The sequence below is a fragment of the Triturus cristatus genome, chromosome 6, assembly GCF_964204655.1.
Source record: "Triturus cristatus chromosome 6, aTriCri1.1, whole genome shotgun sequence".
NCBI lineage: Eukaryota > Metazoa > Chordata > Amphibia > Caudata > Salamandridae > Triturus > Triturus cristatus.
The window spans coordinates 660,584,312-660,604,596 of NC_140589.1; positions in this window are offsets into that span (position 1 = coordinate 660,584,312).

Genomic DNA, 20,285 nt, shown 5'->3' on the forward strand with positions numbered 1-20,285 from the left:
TTTTCTTCTTTTCTGAAAGACCGTCAGCAAATGATTTGGTCTCCGCCTTTTGCTGCCCCTATCCCCTCATGAAGGTAGGGTTCCTCAGGACTCGATTCTTAGCCCAACACTCTTCAATTTATATATGGACAACCTCGCGCATCTAGCGGAGGCACATGGCGCGTCAATAGTTTAATACGCAGATGCTACTCAACTGCTGTTTACCTATGACAAGAGCACTGATGTTAGAGGGGGTGTGATCAACATCGGCCTGTCAGAGGTATTCTCCTGGCTACAACTGAACCAATTAAAGTGTAATTCGGAGAAATCAGAAATCATTTTCTTTGGCTGCAACCTCAGTAAGGACAGTCAAAAACTTAGGGATCAAGCTGGATGATAATTTATCTATGAAAGCTCAGATCCAAACAGTAGCTGGTTCCTGTTTCGGCTTGTTAAAAATGCTAAAGCACTTCCTGCCCTTACTTCCGGTCACCCACAGGAAGGCTGTGGTCCAGGCTCTGATTTTGTCAAGGTTGGACTAAGTGAACGTCCTGTACCTGGGCCTCCCGAAATATTTATTGGCACGTCTTCAAGTGGTCCAGAATGCAGCGGCTAGGGCGATTCTCATGTTAGGGCCTAAAATGCGGATGTCCTCCCATTTAAAAGCCCTGCACTGGCTGCCGGTCAGTAAGAGGATTCCGTTCAAAGGTCTGGTTCTGGCCTTTAAAGTTTTACACAACACTGGTGCCTTTTATATTAGGAAAAGAGTTCAGCGTTACATATTGTAAAGAACTCTGAGGTCCTCATCGCAGAAGCAGGTGTCCATCCGCAAGCTCTCCCGCACCCGCATAGGCGGCCGCTCTTTCCAAGTGCAGGCCTCCCGTCTATGGAACTGTCTGCCACTGTCACTTAGACAGGTGCAGGATTTACTCACCTTCAGGAAGCGGCTGAAAACTTGGCTTTTCCAGCAATAGCTAACGAGCCGAGTGCTCCTGTAGATATATTTTCAGTTGTCTGTCTTGAGGTCTTTCAGCGCCGGGACACTCAATTTGCATTACATTGCTACAGACAGCCACTGGGGGATTGAAAAGTGCCCTGCCTTTCCTGAATAAGTCAGGACTGGGCTGAATAGACCTGGGCTGAATTTAGAGTAGTGGGAGGAGATTTCCCTGTACCTGAATTGGCCTGGTCTGCCTTACACAATGCTGTCTCCACCACCTGCCAGGAAGCTGGACCAGGGCGGACAGAACTGCTATAGACTCAGCACAGAGACTCTCTGCCATAAGAGAACAAAGGAAAAGGCTGTACAAATATTGGGTCCGGACATCAGATCTTTGGAACTATTTTGGATCAAGGAACCTGCTGAGAAGAAGAGCTGGAGAAGCTGTGAGCTTTGCTGTTTTGGCCTGCAGTAGCTGCTTCTGTCTCAGGCAGAGAAAGGACTAGACTGAACTTTCTGCAACTTCTTGGTTTGAGTTTCTCCAAAGTCTTAAGGTAGAGCTTGACCCTCATTCAAGAAGTCTCAGGAACTGTAAAGACTTCAAGTTCATCTGCTACCAGCACTGGGAACTGTGTGTTTTGTGCTGCAGCAGAAGAAAAGCCACCCAACACCATCACCGACTCCACTGCTGTCTCTGTGTCCTGAAGGCATCCCAAAGGGCACCACCACACCTCGCACAGCACCCCTGGTCTCACAGACGATGATGCTCAATGCTGCTACCAAGCTGCTGCTTGTACCATGACCTGTTGCCACCGCACTCCACACCGCCTTATTGCATGCTGCCGCCATGGTATCACCGACGACGCTGCTCTAAGTCAACATCGATGCCATGGCTTTCACCGTGGTTCGAGGGCACCACTCGTAAGTTACTCAATGGTCTGCCCTCAGCCCACACCGCAGCCTTGGCCTACCGATGCCAGCGCCATCGACTCCAGTTCTGCTTAAACTGTGACCTGCCAGCACTGCATCACTTTGCACAGCATCACTTTGCACCTCATCACTTTGCACCGCAGCCCTAGTCTCACTGGACGACTGTCACCAAGCCGCTGCCTGTAACTTGACCTGAGGACACCCCACAACATACCGCTGGACTTCTACCCACAGCTCTGACGCCTGTCGACGCTCCTGACTTCAACCGCGAGGAGTTCAATCTGCAACGTGTATGACTTCAAGGGTCTGCCGACTCCTGCACCGTCCTCCGGAACTGACGCCTGTGGACACCAGCTCTTCAAAGCTCAACGAGAGGTTGCAGACACCCTGCATTTCTAAAGGTTCTGTTTTGCAGGTCTTCCCAATGCCGTAGCTTGCCCGCAACGCTGCAGTCAGCCACAACTTTTTTAATTTGTAGTTCACAACACCGGGATAGACCCGGACAAAGCTATTGACTTCAAGGAACTATATTTCAAGTCTATTTTGTTTTGATTAGTGATGGTGGATTTTTATTGTTTTTGGTCTTGTTTGCACAGATAAAATATTGGTTATTTTTCTAAAACTGGTTTGGTTTCCTTTTCTAGTGTTTTGACTACATGGTTATGTGCAAATGCTTCACACACTGTCTCTGAGTTAAGCCTGGCAGCTCATGCCAAGCTACCAAAGGGGTGAGCAGGGGTTATTTCAGTAGTGTATCCCCATTATCCTGACTAGAAGGAAGGGCCTTATTTGGACACCCATTCTTCACCCACCCAAGCATCCTATCACCCACCTATGCATCCTTTCACCTTCACTCACTCACTCACTTTAACTTACCCATGCATCCTTCCACTCCTATAACATTTCCTCCATCCTTTCTCCTTCGATCCTTTTTTCCATTTTCCATCTACCCATTGTTTTTAGCGTTCATGAGTTTTTGTCTGCTGAGTTGCAGATAGAAGAGGCCATTAACTTAACCTCGCTGTAGCTGCTAAAGCTGGGGGTTCCCGATGCCCTTGCAGTGAGTATTAGTATACTAGTAATTGTCAATAAGCAAGCAATGTGAGTTGCCTCCACCTGTGCCTGCCACTGCTGGGACACCCGCTGTGTCTGCTCTGCTGGCGCTGTCCCCAGCACTGGTGGTGTGGTCTGTGCGCTAGAAAAAAACATTACACATTTTAGATGCCAGGTACGCCTCCCCTTATTGTTTGTTTAACAAAATTCAACCACAATACATCACTACAGTTCGGCTGCAGTATCTTCTTTCATCAAAAATATCTTGCTGGGCATTTGTTTTGTTGACAATGTTTCAAAAGCCAGGTTGTCAAGCTAACCAAAACCTTTTTGTAATGGAGGGGTAGAGCTATGATGCCTCTTGAGTCACTGGCACACAAAGAAGAGGATGAATAATTAGTCAATTAAGGACATATGGTCTTGGTTGGCAAATACAAGGAAGCGTCTTCATACTAGTCATCAACCACTACCACCAACTCCAGAAAGAGATGAAAAATAATGCCCTAGTCAACCACATCAAAGCCAGCTCCAACCACAGCAAAGATCACTTCAGCATCGTCAAGGAGTTATCCAACCCCTCAGCAACCAAAAACCTTATCACCCCATCCCAAGAACTCTTCGACAGCCTGGTGGACTTTTTCCATGGCAAGATCTCCACCATCTACAAATACTTGGAACTCCCAACCCACCACCTCTAACATCCTTAGTCCCCCCCTCCAAAAAATGTAATCTCAGACCACTGGATCATTTGTTGGGACCAGCTCACCACATAGAGTATCACAGCTATCATGCACTCTGTCCACTCATGAGCATCCACAGAACCCTCTCTTCACGGCATGTTCAACCTAACAAACAGGACCAATAGCAACAAATTCACCACCATCTTCAACATGTCCATCACATCATCCATCTTTTCAGAAGAATGGAAACACAATGAAGTTAAACCCCTAGTCAAGAAACTGTCCTCCGATCCCAACGAGCTCAAGAACTACCGGCCCATCTTTCTGCTCCCCTTACCCACCAAAGTCTTCAAAAAGGCCATCAACCATCAACTCACAGAATACCTGAAGAACAGCGATCACCTAGGCTTAACCCTATCTGGATCCAACACGACCCATAGCACTGAAACCACCCTGATCGTAGCAACTAGTGACATCAGAACCCTCATAGACTGGGGAGCACTGGCAGCCCTGATCCTCCTTGTCCTACCAGCAGCCATTAACACCCTGTAGCACCCCACTCTGATCAAGAGGCTTCACCAGAATGGTATACAATAAGACTATCTCAAAACGATTGCATCCTTCCGTAATGAAAGAACCCAGAGAACCCACCTACCACATTTCACCTTTCACCTCGGAACCCAAGAACATCATCTGCAGCGTCCCTCAACTGTTCATCCCTCTGCCCTACTCTGTTCAATGCCTCCATGACCCCCTGGCCAACATCATCAGAACCCATGGACTGAACATCATATCCTACACAGACAGGACACAGCTCATCCTCTCTCTACCCGAAGACCCATCTACTGTGAGTGAGAACTTCTGCTTGTGCATGACTAGCATTGCTAACTGGATGCAGAACTTCTGCCTCAAACAGACAAAACAGAAGAACTGATCTTTGGCAACAACACCTTCCTGTGGAACGATTTCTGGTAGCCTGCAGAACTTGGACCATCACCCACTCCCAGAGAACACGTCTGGCACCTCAGCATCACCCTGGACATCAAACTCAGAGTGAAAAACCAGATCAACACAGTCTGGCTCCAACTGCTTCCTTGCTCTTTGCATGCTCCAAAAGATAATGAAATGGCTCCCATTCAACATCAGACACACCATCACTCAAGCCCTCATCACTAGCTGCCTGGACTACAGCGGCACACTCTTTTTAGGAATTACCACAAACTTCGCGAAGAGACTGCAGACCATACAGAAGTCAGTGACCAGGCTCATCCTCAACCTATCCAGATTCTCCCACATCACTCCTCACCTCTAGAATCTCTACCGGCTTCCAGTCCACAAGAGGTGTCAATTCAAGATGCTGTCCCACACCTACAAAGCCCTGCATAATGATGGACCAGCATATATCATCCCTGTCTGGGTTTCCACCAGCCCTCCAGACACCTACGCTCTGCTTTCCTCTCCCTCGCTTACCCCACATCCTCTTAAGCAAATGTGGTGGACGCTCATTCTCCTACCTCACTGCTAATCCTGGAACAGCCTCCCCCTCCACCTTCGGACCTCACTCTCCCTGAAGGATTTCAGAAAGGAGCTGGAGACCTGGTTGTTCAGCTAATTCCTCCCAAGCAGCTCAGCTCGCAGCACCTGGATACCCGTGCGGATGAATAGCAGCATAGTACAAACCCCGTCTGATTGATTGCTTGAGGTATAAAAATAGGGCCCTTAGACCCACTCTTCATTTCACTTTAAAGACCTGCGGAAGTACTCTCAGAGGATTGCCTGCTGCTGTGGCCTGCTGTTTACTCCACAAAACAACTTTGGTGCACCTGGAAGCACTGCTTTGCTGCCCGGAGTCTGCCTTGAAGCCTCAGAGGACTGTCCTGCTGCTTGATCCCTGCTTCTTCACCTGAACCCAGCACTACCCAAGTTACTCCAAGGGCTAGTTTGTGGGCCTCCTGTTCAGAGCCACAGGAACATAACAGGCTCCCACCATCTTGAACCTGCACCTCGCCCCAGCTTGAGTGAGTCCTATCCCGCAATGTTATGCACCTCCAGTCCTGGACTCTAACTTGGTGCTGCTAAATGTGCCCAGATAGCCAAAGCTCAAAACTTGGGACTTGGAAATTTTTGGGGCTAAACGTAGCTGAGCACGATCTTGAAGTAACAATGTAAACCATTTGAACACAGATCCAGCCATATATAACATGATTCCATGAGGTGAAGAAGGGTCAAATGATCATGTATTAAATACCACTGGTTAAGTGATGAACGGGCAAGACTCTCCTTTGCCATGATGAAAAGCGCATCAGCATTTGCCTCTAGTTAAGCAGATTCAGTGTTGCAGCTTGTCCTATGCATAGATGATACTCCCAAGAAGGGAAGGTTTTCTTAGTAAGTTTTCCAAATAGAGGCCGAGCACTATTGAAGGCTGTGTAATACGCTATAGCTAGTGTGATCATGGGCATCCAGCATTTTGTCCCCATCAGTCCAATCATTAGCTTGTTCAGCAGGCTCATTATAGCACTTCAGTTTGTATTCTTAAACAAACTATCAGAGATAATTGACATACCCATAACACTTAATTTTCCTATGGTTCATCTTAGCCGCTGAGCCTCAGTGTCCACTCTGACTCTTAACACAATGATATGGCTTTGTTAGACCTCTACTAACCGTTGCAGTGAAAGTTATCCTCTCTGAATGAAAGTCATTTACCCATCTCTCTCATCACACCTGGTGCACGTGGGTATCATACTTTAGAGGGGCACATACCCTTCAGTCCAAACTGCAATCTTCTACCCCAATTTGCAATGCAGTATGGTGTTCCCTAGACAAATAGATTAGAATTAATAATAGCAAGTAGACAGCACATCCTTTGCCAGACTCCTGTGCCTGACAAATAATGCACTCCAGATATCTCACTCACTCTCCCTCATCCCCCCTCCTCCTAACATCCCCAGTGCTCCCATTTTTGATCTCCCTGACATCAAGGTGATACATGACTAAGATATACATACCTCCACTCTACACTCTCTACTGCTATCAATGTACAAGTTTTACCATATTGGTACACATGCCTATTAGATACCCTATAGGGGCTGAACTTATGAGTGGGTCAGAATCCACAATGGTATTGCATACAGTGCCGGCTTTAGCACTGGTGGCAACTGGTGCAATACTCTTTTTTGGCACTCTCTCCCCATGACCTCCTCCTTGGATTCCTGCACTGCCACCTAGCAAAAGTACCTCCCATCTGTTTATTTTCTCTCGCTCTCATACATTTAATTTGTTTTAAAGTGCTGATAAAGGCTGGTGTTAGCAATCCACTCAGCTCTCTACATAAAATACAGATCAATCTGTTCTTTGCAGCAGGCATATTAACCCTCTGTGCTACTTTATGGAGAGTCAAAACTCTGATCTCTCTCTCCAGCAGGAACATTGATCACAAAAGTTAACACGACATCTATATTGCAGCCTGAAAGCTGGACGCAGAAGGAACACTGCAGCAGGTGCTAATAAATCGTATGTTATTGCTAAACACAGAGCACCCCCTAGGATCAGTGCCCTCCCTCCAGGTCAACGCTCAGTGCGACCGCACCGGTCCCACTGACCTAAAGCTGGCACTGATTGCGTATATAAGTAATATACCCCTTTTCTCAATAATAACGCAGTCTTGAATGTATGCTGGCCTACAACATCCTACATGAAACTTGTATAACATGTGATCGATGTTATTGTTTCAAATGTCCACCACTGACATCTGTATCGCAAAGATATCTGATTGCATGTTTTTTGTAACTAAAGTGAATAAAATACTTTGAGCACAAAATCCATGCTTGACCTAGAAAGCCCTCCACGTGCATGCAGTAAACAGTCTAAATATTGAGGGCCATATTATCAAGAACGGCGCAAATATTATCGCCACTTTAGCGGAAGGAAACTGCCGCTAAAGCAGCGATAAGGGGCTTGATAATATGCTCTAGAGAATTCCAGTAGAAGCCCAGGTTTGATTTCCTTCACACCAGAACCTGGGCTTCTATTGGAATTCTCAAGGGCATATTATCAGCGATAATATTTGCGCTATTCTTGATAATATGGCCATGAGATGCCAAAATATGGAGTTTTAAATATCGAGATGACAGAATATCGACTATCAAAAATATAGTGGTTCAGAATATCGATATGCAGGTAAGAAATATAGTTTGTCATAATATCGAAATTAGTAATATTGTTAGTCATAATATCGTTGTTAAAAAATATCGAATTTCTTTTTTTAATGTTTTAAATGTTAGTATATTTGTTAAAATTATATAATATTTTTGTAATGTATGTTTGACTTTTTTTAAAGTAATGAAATTTATGTTAAATTATTTTTGCGTATTTTAGTTCTGTAGCAGGTCGTGGGTTTATAAGGGAATAGGGTGGGAAGTAATTGTATTATAATATATTAATTGAGAATTTATTTGAATTAATTAATTATATGTTAATTAATTTTTGCGCAATTTTATTCCGTAGCGGGTTGTGGGTTTATAGGGGAAAAGGTGGGAAGTAATTTAATTTAAATTAATTAATTAATAAAGTAATTAATTAATATGTTTGTATTTAATAATTTATATTGTTAATCGTGTCAATAAATTAATTATTAATTAATTATTAGTTGATTATTAGGTAGGTATGTTAATTGTGTTAAAAAAGGTATTCATTAGTTCTTAATTTGATATTAATTATTAATACTAAGGTGCCGATTCCGATCCTGTAAAACCCGGGTACGAATGGTCGTACGGAGCATATTCTCCGTCCGACTCGTACCAAACACCGACCAGCTAAAAAATACCCACAATTCCGATCCGGGACATCGCGTACGTGACGTCCGGACGGAGTCAGGCAGCGTTCTACGGACCAGCAAGTACGATTCGTGCCTACGTCACTCCGCACGGATCATTTTTTACGGCAGCTAAAAACTCCTAGGAAAGTGAGGACGAAGCGAAGAAGCAGCTGCGGGATGCGACGGACTGCCATGGACCCCATCCTACGTGTCATCCCGGCTCTCCTAGCCTACTACCTGGTGCACAGAAACCGACGCAGACGCCGCAGAAGGTCAGCACAACACCCAGGGGCAAAGGGGGGGCGAGGGGCAGGAAACATAACCTACACCAAATTTGTAAAATACCATATACTGTCCTAACATTACCTCCAGGGTCTGGTCACTTCGGGGGGCGTGTCCACCAATCCCCGCGTACGTGTACCCGTCACCACTACAATGGTAGTATGGCCCGTAACCATGCCCTCAGATCGTGGGTATGGCCCGTACCACCATTGGAGTGGTGATGTAGGGGTACGCGCCGTACCCACGCCCTCAGAGCGTGGGTACGGCGCGTACCATGATTTGAGTGGTGAAGTAGGTGTACGTGTGTTACGGGCCGTACCCACGCTCTGAGGGCGTGGGTACGGCGCATACCCCTACATCACCACTCCAATGGTGGTACGGGCCATACCCACGCTCTGAGGGCGTGGGTACAGCGCGTAACACGCGTACCCCTACATCACCACTGCAATGGTGGTACAGGCCGTACCCACGCTCTGAGGGCGTGGTTACGGCAAGTACCACCATTGGAGTGGCGATGTAGGGGTATGCGTGGTACGCGCCGTACCCACGCCCTCAGAGCGTGGGTATGGCCCGTCCCACCATTGGAGTGGTGATGTAGGGGTACGCGTGGTACGGGCCGTACCCACGCTCTGAGGGCGTGGTTACGGGCCGTACCACCATTGGAGTGGTGAGGTAGGGGTACGCGTGGGACGCGCTGTACCCACGCCCTCAGAGCGTGGGTACGGCCCGTACCACCATTGGAGTGGCGATGTAGGGGTACGCGTGGTACGCGCCGTACCCATGCCCTCAGTGCGTGGGTACAGCCCGTACCACCATTGGAGTGGTGATGTAGGGGTACACGCCGTACCCATGCCCTCAGAGCGTGGGTACAGCCCGTACCACCATTGGAGTGGTGATGTAGGGGTAAGAGCGTGGGTACAGCCCGTACCACCATTGGAGTGGTGATGTAGGGGTACGTGCCGTACCCATGCCCTCAGAGCGTGGGTACAGCCTGTACCACCATTGGAGTGGTGATGTAGGGGTACGCGCCGTACCCACGCCCTCAGAGCATGGGTACGGCCCGTACCACACGTACACCTACTTCACCACTCCAATGGTGGTACGGGCCGTACCCACGCTCTGAGGGCGTGGGTACGGCGCGTACCCCTACATCACCACTCCAATGGTGGTACAGGCCGTACCCACGCTCTGAGGGCGTGGGTACGGCGCGTACCATGCGTACCCCTACATCGCCACTCCAATGGTGGCACGGGCCGTACCCACGCTCTGAGGGCATGGGTACGTACCGCATCACCCGTACCTCTAGGGCACCAGTACATTAGTGATACAAGACGTACACACGCCACGAATGTTGGCTTAGGGCCTGGTGCAGTATATAACCAGTATATTGGGGAGTGTACATGGCCAGGACAGCAGAGTACAGCACCAAGGGTGCGGGTGGGTGGGTGTCTGCCAAGGAGTCCCAGCAGTGGACATAGACATGTGAGGGGTGGGTGCAGAGGACTCCCAGCAGTGGACAGACATATGAGTGGTGGGTGCATATCACTCCCAGCAGTGGACAGACATGTGAGGGGTGGGTGCAGAGGACTCCCAGCAGTGGACAGAGACATGTGAGGGGTGGGTGCAGAGGACTCCCAGCAGTGGCCTGCAATATGAGGGGTGGGTGCATATCACTCCCAGCAGTGGACAGACATGTGAGTGGTGGGTGCAGAGGACTCCCAGCAGTGGACAGACATATGAGGGGTGGGTGCATATCACTCCCAGCAGTGGACAGAGACATGTGAGGGGTGGGTGCAGAGGACTCCCAGCAGTGGACAGAGACATGTGAGGGGTGGGTGCAGAGGACTCCCAGCAGTGGACAGACACATGTGAGGGGTGGGTGCAGAGGACTCCCAGCAGTGGCCTGCTATTTGAGGGGTGGGTGCATATCACTCCCAGCAGTGGACAGACATGTGAGTGGTGGGTACAGAGGACTCCCAGCAGTGGACAGACATATGAGGGGTGGGTGCATATCACTCCCAGCAGTGGACAGAGACATGTGAGGGGTGGGTGCAGAGGACTCACAGCAGTGGACAGAGACATGTGAGGGGAGGGTGCAGAGGACTCCCAGCAGTGGCCTGCAATATGAGGGGTGGGTGCATATCACTCCCAGCAGTGGACAGACATGTGAGTGGTGGGTGCAGAGGACTCCCAGCAGTGGACAGACATATGAGGGGTGGGTGCATATCACTCCCAGCAGTGGAAAGAGACATGTGTGGGGTGGGTGCAGAGGACTCCCAGCAGTGGACAGAGACATGTGAGGGGTGGGTGCAGAGGACTCCCAGCAGTGGCCTGCAATATGAGGGGTGGGTGCATATCACTCCCAGCAGTGGACAGACATGTGAGTGGTGGGTGCAGAGGACTCCCAGCAGTGGACAGACATATGAGGGGTGGGTGCATATCACCCCTCATATGTCCGGACGGAGTCAGGCAGCGTTCTACGGACCAGCAAGTACGATTCGTGCCTACGTCACTCCGCACGGATCATTTTTTACGGCAGCTAAAAACTCCTAGGAAAGTGAGGACGAAGCGAAGAAGCAGCTGCGGGACGCGACGGACTGCCATGGACACCATCCAACGTGTCATCCCGGATCTCCTAGCCTACTACCTGGTGCACAGAAACCGACGCAGATGCCGCAGAAGGTCAGCACAACACCCAGGGGCAAAGGGGGGGCGAGGGGCAGGAAACATAACCTACACCAAATTTGTAAAATACCATATACTGTCCTAACATTACCTCCAGGGTCTGGTCACTTCGGGGGGCGTGTCCACCAATCCCCGCGTACGTGTACACGTCACCACTACAATGGTAGTATGGCCCGTAACCATGCCCTCAGAGCGTGGGTATGGCCCGTACCACCATTGGAGTGGTGATGTAGGGGTACGCGCCGTACCCACGCCCTCAGAGCGTGGGTACGGCCCGTACCATGATTTGAGTGGTGAAGTAGGTGTACGTGTGTTACGGGCCGTACCCACGCTCTGAGGGCTTGGGTACGGCGCGTACCCCTACATCACCACTCCAATGGTGGTACGGGCCATACCCACGCTCTGAGGGCGTGGGTACAGCGCATAACACGCGTACCCCTACATCACCACTGCAATGGTGGTACAGGCCGTACCCACGCTCTGAGGGCATGGTTACGGCAAGTACCACCATTGGAGTGGCGATGTAGGGGTATGCGTGGTACGCGCCGTACCCACGCCCTCAGAGCGTGGGTATGGCCCGTCCCACCATTGGAGTGGTGATGTAGGGGTACGCGTGGTACGGGCCGTACCCATGCTCTGAGGGCGTGGTTACGGGCCGTACCACCATTGGAGTGGTGAGGTAGGGGTACGCGTGGGACGCGCCGTACCCACGCCCTCAGAGCGTGGGTACGGCCCGTACCACCATTGGAGTGGCGATGTAGGGGTACGCGTGGTACGTGCCGTACCCATGCCCTCAGTGCGTGGGTACAGCCCGTACCACCATTGGAGTGGTGATGTAGGGGTACACGCCGTACCCATGCCCTCAGAGCGTGGGTACAGCCCATACCACCATTGGAGTGGTGATGTAGGGGTAAGAGCGTGGGTACAGCCCGTACCACCATTGGAGTGGTGATGTAGGGGTACGTGCCGTACCCATGCCCTCAGAGCGTGGGTACAGCCTGTACCACCATTGGAGTGGTGATGTAGGGGTACGCGCCGTACCCACGCCCTCAGAGCATGGGTACGGCCCGTACCACACGTACACCTACTTCACCACTCCAATGGTGGTACGGGCCGTACCCACGCTCTGAGGGCGTGGGTACGGCGCGTACCCCTACATCACCACTCCAATGGTGGTACAGGCCGTACCCACGCTCTGAGGGCGTGGGTACGGCGCGTACCATGCGTACCCCTACATCGCCACAACAATGGTGGCACGGGCCGTACCCACGCTCTGAGGGCATGGGTACGTACCGCATCACCCGTACCTCTAGGGCACCAGTACATTAGTGATACAAGGCGTACACACGCCACGAATGTTGGCTTAGGGCCTGGTGCAGTATATAACCAGTATATTGGGGAGTGTACATGGCCAGGACAGCAGAGTACAGCACCAAGGGTGCGGGTGGGTGGGTGTCTGCCAAGGAGTCCCAGCAGTGGACATAGACATGTGAGGGGTGGGTGCAGAGGACTCCCAGCAGTGGACAGACATATGAGTGGTAGGTGCAGAGGACTCCCAGCAGTGGACAGACATATGAGGGGTGGGTGCATATCACTCCCAGCAGTGGACAGAGACATGTGAGGGGTGGGTGCAGAGGACTCCCAGCAGTGGACAGAGACATGTGAGGGGTGGGTGCAGAGGACTCCCAGCAGTGGACAGAGTCATGGGTGTGTGTACATCATGATCAGATGAGCACAACTCCATGGGTGTATGTACACATCCCTAATGTTCAACTATGTTGATAGTTTCATAACAACACATCACTGACAGCAGTGTCCCACTACCATAAGGATGGATGTCCTTCTCCCACTGCATGACACCACACATGTGGGTGTGAGGACAAATGACACATGCATACCCACCCCTGGCGTATGCAACACAATAGACACACAGAGATCATGCCACAAGACTGTATACTCATGTCAATGCCCACTACACTAAGAGAGCCAAAGGGAACACACAATGTCACGCACATCCCAGGACGGATAGGAATGTACAGATTCCGGGACAGCTACCAAGATGTTGCCTCTCATGAAAGGAATAGGGTGGACTTTCCACAGATACAATGCCCACAATTGTCAGTCAGGTGCACAAATACCCTGCAGAACAAGTACCAAATGTGTGCTAGGCTGGGATAACACACATGCATAGTGTGGAAAATGATGATTGTCGCCATTAAGGCATGACAACATACTCAATACACAAGTACAGTGACTAGCAAGGATGGCACAGAGGATGCAGCCGGAGACATTGCTGAGGACGCATGGCCATAGTTGAAGGGATCCGTCACCACCAAAGGAAATATAGTCACAGGTCAGCAATACAAAAGTGCTACTCTCTGCAGGGTAGATGTCAGGTGCCACAGAGGAAGGAACAGTCCTTGGGACAATGTCTCCAAACACAAATAGCACACACGACCAAATATACCTTGCAGAGACATTGTGATGGCAGGCAGAAACCATGGTCCACCCCATTAGCATCAGACGACAACTTTCTCCTGACACATAACACATTACCACCATCCCAACTCCGGGACCATCAGCACCCACATCAATACCTGAAATGCAAATGTGTTCAAACGGCAAACAACATGCTTTATTCAGCATTAAAAGAAAAAGTAGTTAACAACACTATTAACAAAGGCACATGGCCAGTCCAGATATGAAGTCCTTGGGGGGGACACATGGCCACGTGTCTCCCCTAGCTTGCCTGCACATTAGAACCCGCAGGTTCCTCGACTGGGGGGGGCATCATGTGGGAAAGGACCAGGCACCTCAGGGACAGGAGGTGGAAGGGTAGGTGTGGTGGGTGCAGGGACAGACGCCTCCACCACAGGGGGTGGGGCAGAGCCAAAGGTGGAGGTCAGCTTGGCGCTGTACACTGCTGCCAGGTCGACAAGCGTCTCCCCTTCACCCAAAGACAACAAAGCCTCAAAGGTGGGGGGGTTGGAGTGATGGGGTGCAGCGCTACAGGGGGAGGGAGGGGACAGGGGGGGGCTCAACTGCCCTACCCGTGGAGTGCCGTTCCCGTTTGCGGGCTGGAGAGACAGAGGGACTGAGGCCCAGCACAGTCAAGTAGGCCTCTTTCTCTGGAGGTGTGGTGGGGGAGCTGAGGGTAGTGCCTTTGGAGGGACAGGTTAGTGCGCCATGCGGCCTCGGACTGTGGCTGCGTGTATGCCTGTGTGCCCCAGACCCCTGAGTGTGCGTGCCAGGATGAGTGCGCTTGCCCTTACGTGGTGTCTGTGCTGCCTGTGTCTGGTGGGGTGCGTGCTTGTGAATGTCTGTGTGTGCTTGGGACAGGTATGGGAGTGGGAAGTGTGGATGGTGCAGGGGTAGGGGGTGGGACAAAGCGCTGCAGGAGACTCACTGCTGCCATCTGTGAAAAGTCCATGGACCTCAGCAACATCCGTTGGTCAGACATCGCTGATGACATGCCCTCCATGTACGACACCATCTGCGTCATCATTCGGCTCTGGCCATGGAGGACATTCAGCAGCGATGTCTGTCCAACCTGCAACTGTCGCAGAATGTCCACAGACTCTGCAGTGAGGGCCGCAGAGGGGACAGGGGCAGGGGGTGCGGTGCCTGGCACGAAGGAGACACGGTTTTGTCTAGCACGGACAGAAGGGACCAGAGCAGCTGGGAGGGCAGTGATGGGAATGGAGGGGGCGGTGACAGATGTAGTGCTGCTGCCAGGTGTCGTAGCAGCCTCCGCCCCCTGGAGGAGTTCAGCATCGGACCCGTCTGTGTCGTAGTCAGTGTTGTCACTAGACAGGTCCTCCGCTTGACCCCCCTCGCCCTCCATGCCACTTGCTCCCACAGACTCCGTAGCAGTGGTGGCAGCGGTGCTGGATCCCTCCTCCACGTCCGTGCAGGTGTCTCCCTCGGTGTCCTCCGATGATGCTGTGTGCAAGGTGTAGAGACAGAAAATAATCAGTCATCTGTATACAACAGACACATGAGTCACAATTAAAATGTCACAGTGCATATCAGGAAATGCATCATGAGTAACATCTAGAATAGTCCGCACATATGTAACCCTGCACTCCCCAGTTGGTTGACCCACCATGACACTTGGAAACAATGGAGATCATGACACAACAGCAAATAACTTGATAGTGAATTATACTGAGAAGCTAGTGTCTAGGGACAGTTGAGCACAGCAAGAATATTAATCCATGCCACCTCTTGTTCAATGTGAACGAAACAGTATTGGTGCACCCAAGGCCAAATAACACAACTCAATACTGAAGGTGTCCCCACACTCTGAGACCTGTGAGTACTTAGGAAACCATTGCCAAAAACATTGCAAACCCTTGGGACTCACAACACTTTACACAATGTACATGTTTAGAATGTGTGAATGTCACACTTTGTGAACAGAAGACACATCTGCCTGCATGACAGGAGTCACACAATGATGTGCACACAAAAATACTTTTACACAGTCATTGTATGAGCTGGCAGTAGGCCTGGGCAAAAATTTCGTTCCGTTCGCGGAAATTGCGATAATTTGACATTTTTGCGTTCCGCGAAGAGCGCGAAAATGTCAAAAATTCCGGTTTCCGCAGCTTGGCGATAATTTGTTTCTTGCTCGCGCTGTAAAATAATACATTCTCGCGCGCGCGCGATCGCCTTACCTGAATCCCTGCGTTCGCCGACAAGTTTTCTTGATCCGGTCGCGTTCTCCATGAGATGTTGTATTGTTTTTAGCCATTTGCGCTGTCTCGCGACAGTTCGCGCCCGCAGTGACGTCATGCGTCGCGCGATCACGTCTTTCTTCTCGCGATCATGCACCGCGAGAACAACTCAAAACAAGATGGCCGCGCCCGCAAGCAACCACATGGGTAAGTTGGCGACCCGCAACCATGCAGAAAATCTCGCGAACATGCCGGAAAAAAACTTCCGCATCTTCGCGATATTTCTGCTTGTTTGCGATAATTTTAAACATTCTCGCGATAATTTGCGAAGGTTAATTCCGCAAATTCCGCCCACCCCTAGCTGGCAGCCGAATTCTAAAAAGCCACTGTAAATAATAAATGGTGTAGAAGTAAATACATATACATGGCACCACGGTGGTCTGGATGACTTGACACTCGTAAGTTCATACCAGCAACAACCAAGGACTTACACACATGCAAACACACTGTGTGAATATGGATATGTATATTCAGAAGACAAGTGGTAATCAAACTGTGCCTTCCAGTGAAATGTGCCTGCGTGTCCACGGAAAGTGTAAAAGTACTTTCTTTTGCACTTCCCTGGGACACATCTGTCATGCAGGCACATTATTGTCCTTCACAACCAACTAGCAAAAAGAAGCATAGGAAAAATGCAGACATGTTGACAAGTGTAGTCAGTGCCAAGGTACAATACTTATTGACTGAAAACTTGAATCGTGACACCTGTCACATGGCCATCCGTACCATGATGACACAGTTGGCAACACATCTGACCCACTGCCTGTCATGTGGAGTGGCACACATGTCCGAACACAGGACAATGCATTAGCTAATGGGCCTGCAATGTGTCTGGATAAGGAGCACCTGCACTGAGGAGACACCCTAATGGCAAGCAAGAATGTCCACACAGATGTCAGCACACACAGACCAAAGTACATAGCATCTCGACCACACACTGGTGGCAAAAATGGATGGGCATGAGCCATGTATTTCCATTATTGACACATGCTGCAAATCACAAACATTAAACCCAGCAAAACCTGACTGGGTCACTGCATGTTGAGTGTCTGTCCAGACAATTATCACACACAGGTCAGACACGGCAAGGAGACATAAGGTTTGAACATGTATGCCTTGCCCGCACAAACCCCCCATACCTGAGACAATGTGATTGAGACAGATCAAGAAGTGACACCTCTTAATCTGGGTTTACTCCAATGTGCATCACAGATTCCTAAATGTACTCCACATCACCTCGTGAGGCTGCCAACAGACATTTGTGACCAACAACCATCAACAGATAGTTGTACATAGACACACAGGCACTGCCCAGTGTGAGGATGCACAAGCTAAATGGGGTCAGCATGTACAATGGGCACATGTAGCACACTTCAGAGAAATACAAATGAGGGCAGGGAACTATGCCACAGAGGCCAAACTATGCTGAACACACAGAGAATGGGCACAGTGTTGGATGACACACATGATTCAGAGGCAAGGGTGTCTCAGGGGACTGTAGTGGGAACACAGCTCCATTGTCCTGGAATTATCTGACTGTAAACTGAGCTACCGTCTCTGCACTATGCATATCTCCCACTCATGCACATCATGTCTGAGGCCACAACATTGTTAATGCATGCTGCAAGTCTGTTCATTTGAAAACTCACGCTCCTATGTTGAGACTCAGCATCAGTGCCAACTACCATGGACACCCAAATGACTGTACAGGACAGGGCACAGGCAAGGTAACAACACATGTCTCAGCCCCCCCCCACATGATGCAGAAAGCAATGTGCACTTGGATTAACTGGCAGCCTAGATGATCATGTGCAATAGTGATTACACACAGACCAGGGAACACATGTAATTTAGGGGAAGGGAGGAGGAACAGCCCTGTTTGACTTTGGGGAACATGATATGCACTGCACAAATTAACCCTCGCTGTGTATCCAGGCAACTGAGCACTTACAAAAGCTGGTGACACACAACAAACACACATGTACCTACCCCCTTCCTGCTGCTGCAACTCCTTTAACCGCCTATCCAACTCAGGGAAGACCACCGCCAGGACACGCTTTATCTGTTGGGTCAGTCGTCGGCCCCCGCAGTGCTTGTGTGGAGGTGAGTCCTTGAGCTGCCAGCGGGCGATCCTCCGGGTCCAGCACCGGATGTCCTGCCAGCGTTTCCTCACCTGAGCGAGGCGCCGACTGCGACCCCCCACAGATCTCACGGCCCTGACGGCCTGCTTCCATATCTCCCCCTTGGCGTAGGCGGTTACCTGTGAGGATGACAAAGTGAGACAACATCACTACACCTGCTCCATGTCACAGAGACACACATTTGAACATCTTTGATATTGAGAACAGGGTATATTATGCTGGCAACCAATTGCACCTTTCTCATAGGGACATTAGCCTCTGTGGAAGCCCCAAAGCAAGACATGGCATTGGAAGTACACAGGTGGCATGAGGGGTGCAACACACTCCCTGATCATGGCACACAACTGTGCATCACATGCAACACCAGGCTGATGGACAGCACCTCCAAGCAGTCCCATGCTGCAGGCCACTGACGCAACCTCTGCAGAGTACACAGACACACACAGGCACAGATCAATCACCTGCCATTGGCAACAGCGGATACAAACCTCACTCTGCACATATGCCACTTGCCTGTGGGGTGTCACAGGTGTGGTGCTAGCTCAGCAAGTCAGACACTCTGCATGGCTTACTTAAACCCCTCAGATGGGTGGAGTTGTTGCCTCTTCCATGCAGCTGGTGTGCAACACTCCACATAGACACTCACCCACATGACAAGGAACATTCACACACATCAGTGTCCAGGGGCGTACACATCATTTGGACACTCAGCACAGCTCCACTCAACTCACACACATCTGTGGGTACAGTCACCTGTCACACCGGGGGGGCCAGGGAATTAGCTCTGGACAATAGGACAAACATAGGCATAAGGATTGGGTAGGCTGAATGTGCCATGCACTATGCAGTGAATGTCACAGTAAGCACAATGCAAGTGAGGAGTGCACACAGGAACTACATCATGCTCTGCATGGGAGACATAAGCCATTCCCTCCCCTGGGACCCACGCTAAAAACCATTGCATGTCTGTCACACCTGGACACAATGCCAGAAGTGACAGTCCCAAAAAAGGGGCACAGTCAAAGCTAGTGGAGTCAGCACTCACCTGCTCCCCTGGTCTCCCATACAGGCTGGGGTACTGTGGGAGGACGACATCAAGCAATGCCTCATTCTCCTCATGGCTGAAAGGCTGGGCCCTCTCCACAGTCCCTGACATGTTCCCAGCGGAATCACAAGCAGCAGCAGTGGTGTCGAGTGTAAGGTACTGCAGGCAAGTGCCCTCTCATGGGTTCTGGCTGACTTATATCTGCCTTGCTGGGCTGTTTCATTTACAGGAGTACAGAGTGATTGGTCAGTCTCATTTGCATCCTACGTTTCCTCCAATCCCTTTAAACATACCCCAGTGAGGGCCTTTGCATGGTTCAAAATTTGAGCATGATGTGAAGTCAAAAACCACTTTGCAACATTGTATTTAGTTGCCAACTGCCTATTTCAGGCCACATGATCGAAAATTTGAACTTGAAAATCGGTATCCATGACAACCAGCATGCATTTAGGCCCCAATACTTGTCCCTCATGTGTCCCTACGTAATTTAGCTATCCACACACAGGTACGGTGCGCTTCACACGTACTCCTACCGTACCAGTTGCACATTGCATTAGCCACATACGTGTACGACCAGTGTGTACACGTATGTGGACTACCAGTGTGAACACGTACGTGGCCTACCAGGGCATACACCTACGTGTATGACCAGTGTGTACACGTACGTGGACTACCAGGGCGTACACGTACGTGTATGCCCTGGTAGTCCGCGTACGTGTACATACTGGTAGTCCACGTACGTGTACGCCCTGGTAGTCCACGTACGTGTACACACTGGTACTCCACGTACGTGTTCACACTGGTCGTACACGTACGTGTACGCCCTGGTAGTCCACATATGTGTTCACACTCGGCGTACACGTACGTGTACGCCCTGGTAGTCCAGGTACATGTACGCCCTGGTAGTCCACGTATGTGTATGCCTTGGTAGTCCACGTACGTGTACGCCCTGGTAGTCCACGTACGTGTACCCACTGGTAGTCCACGTACGT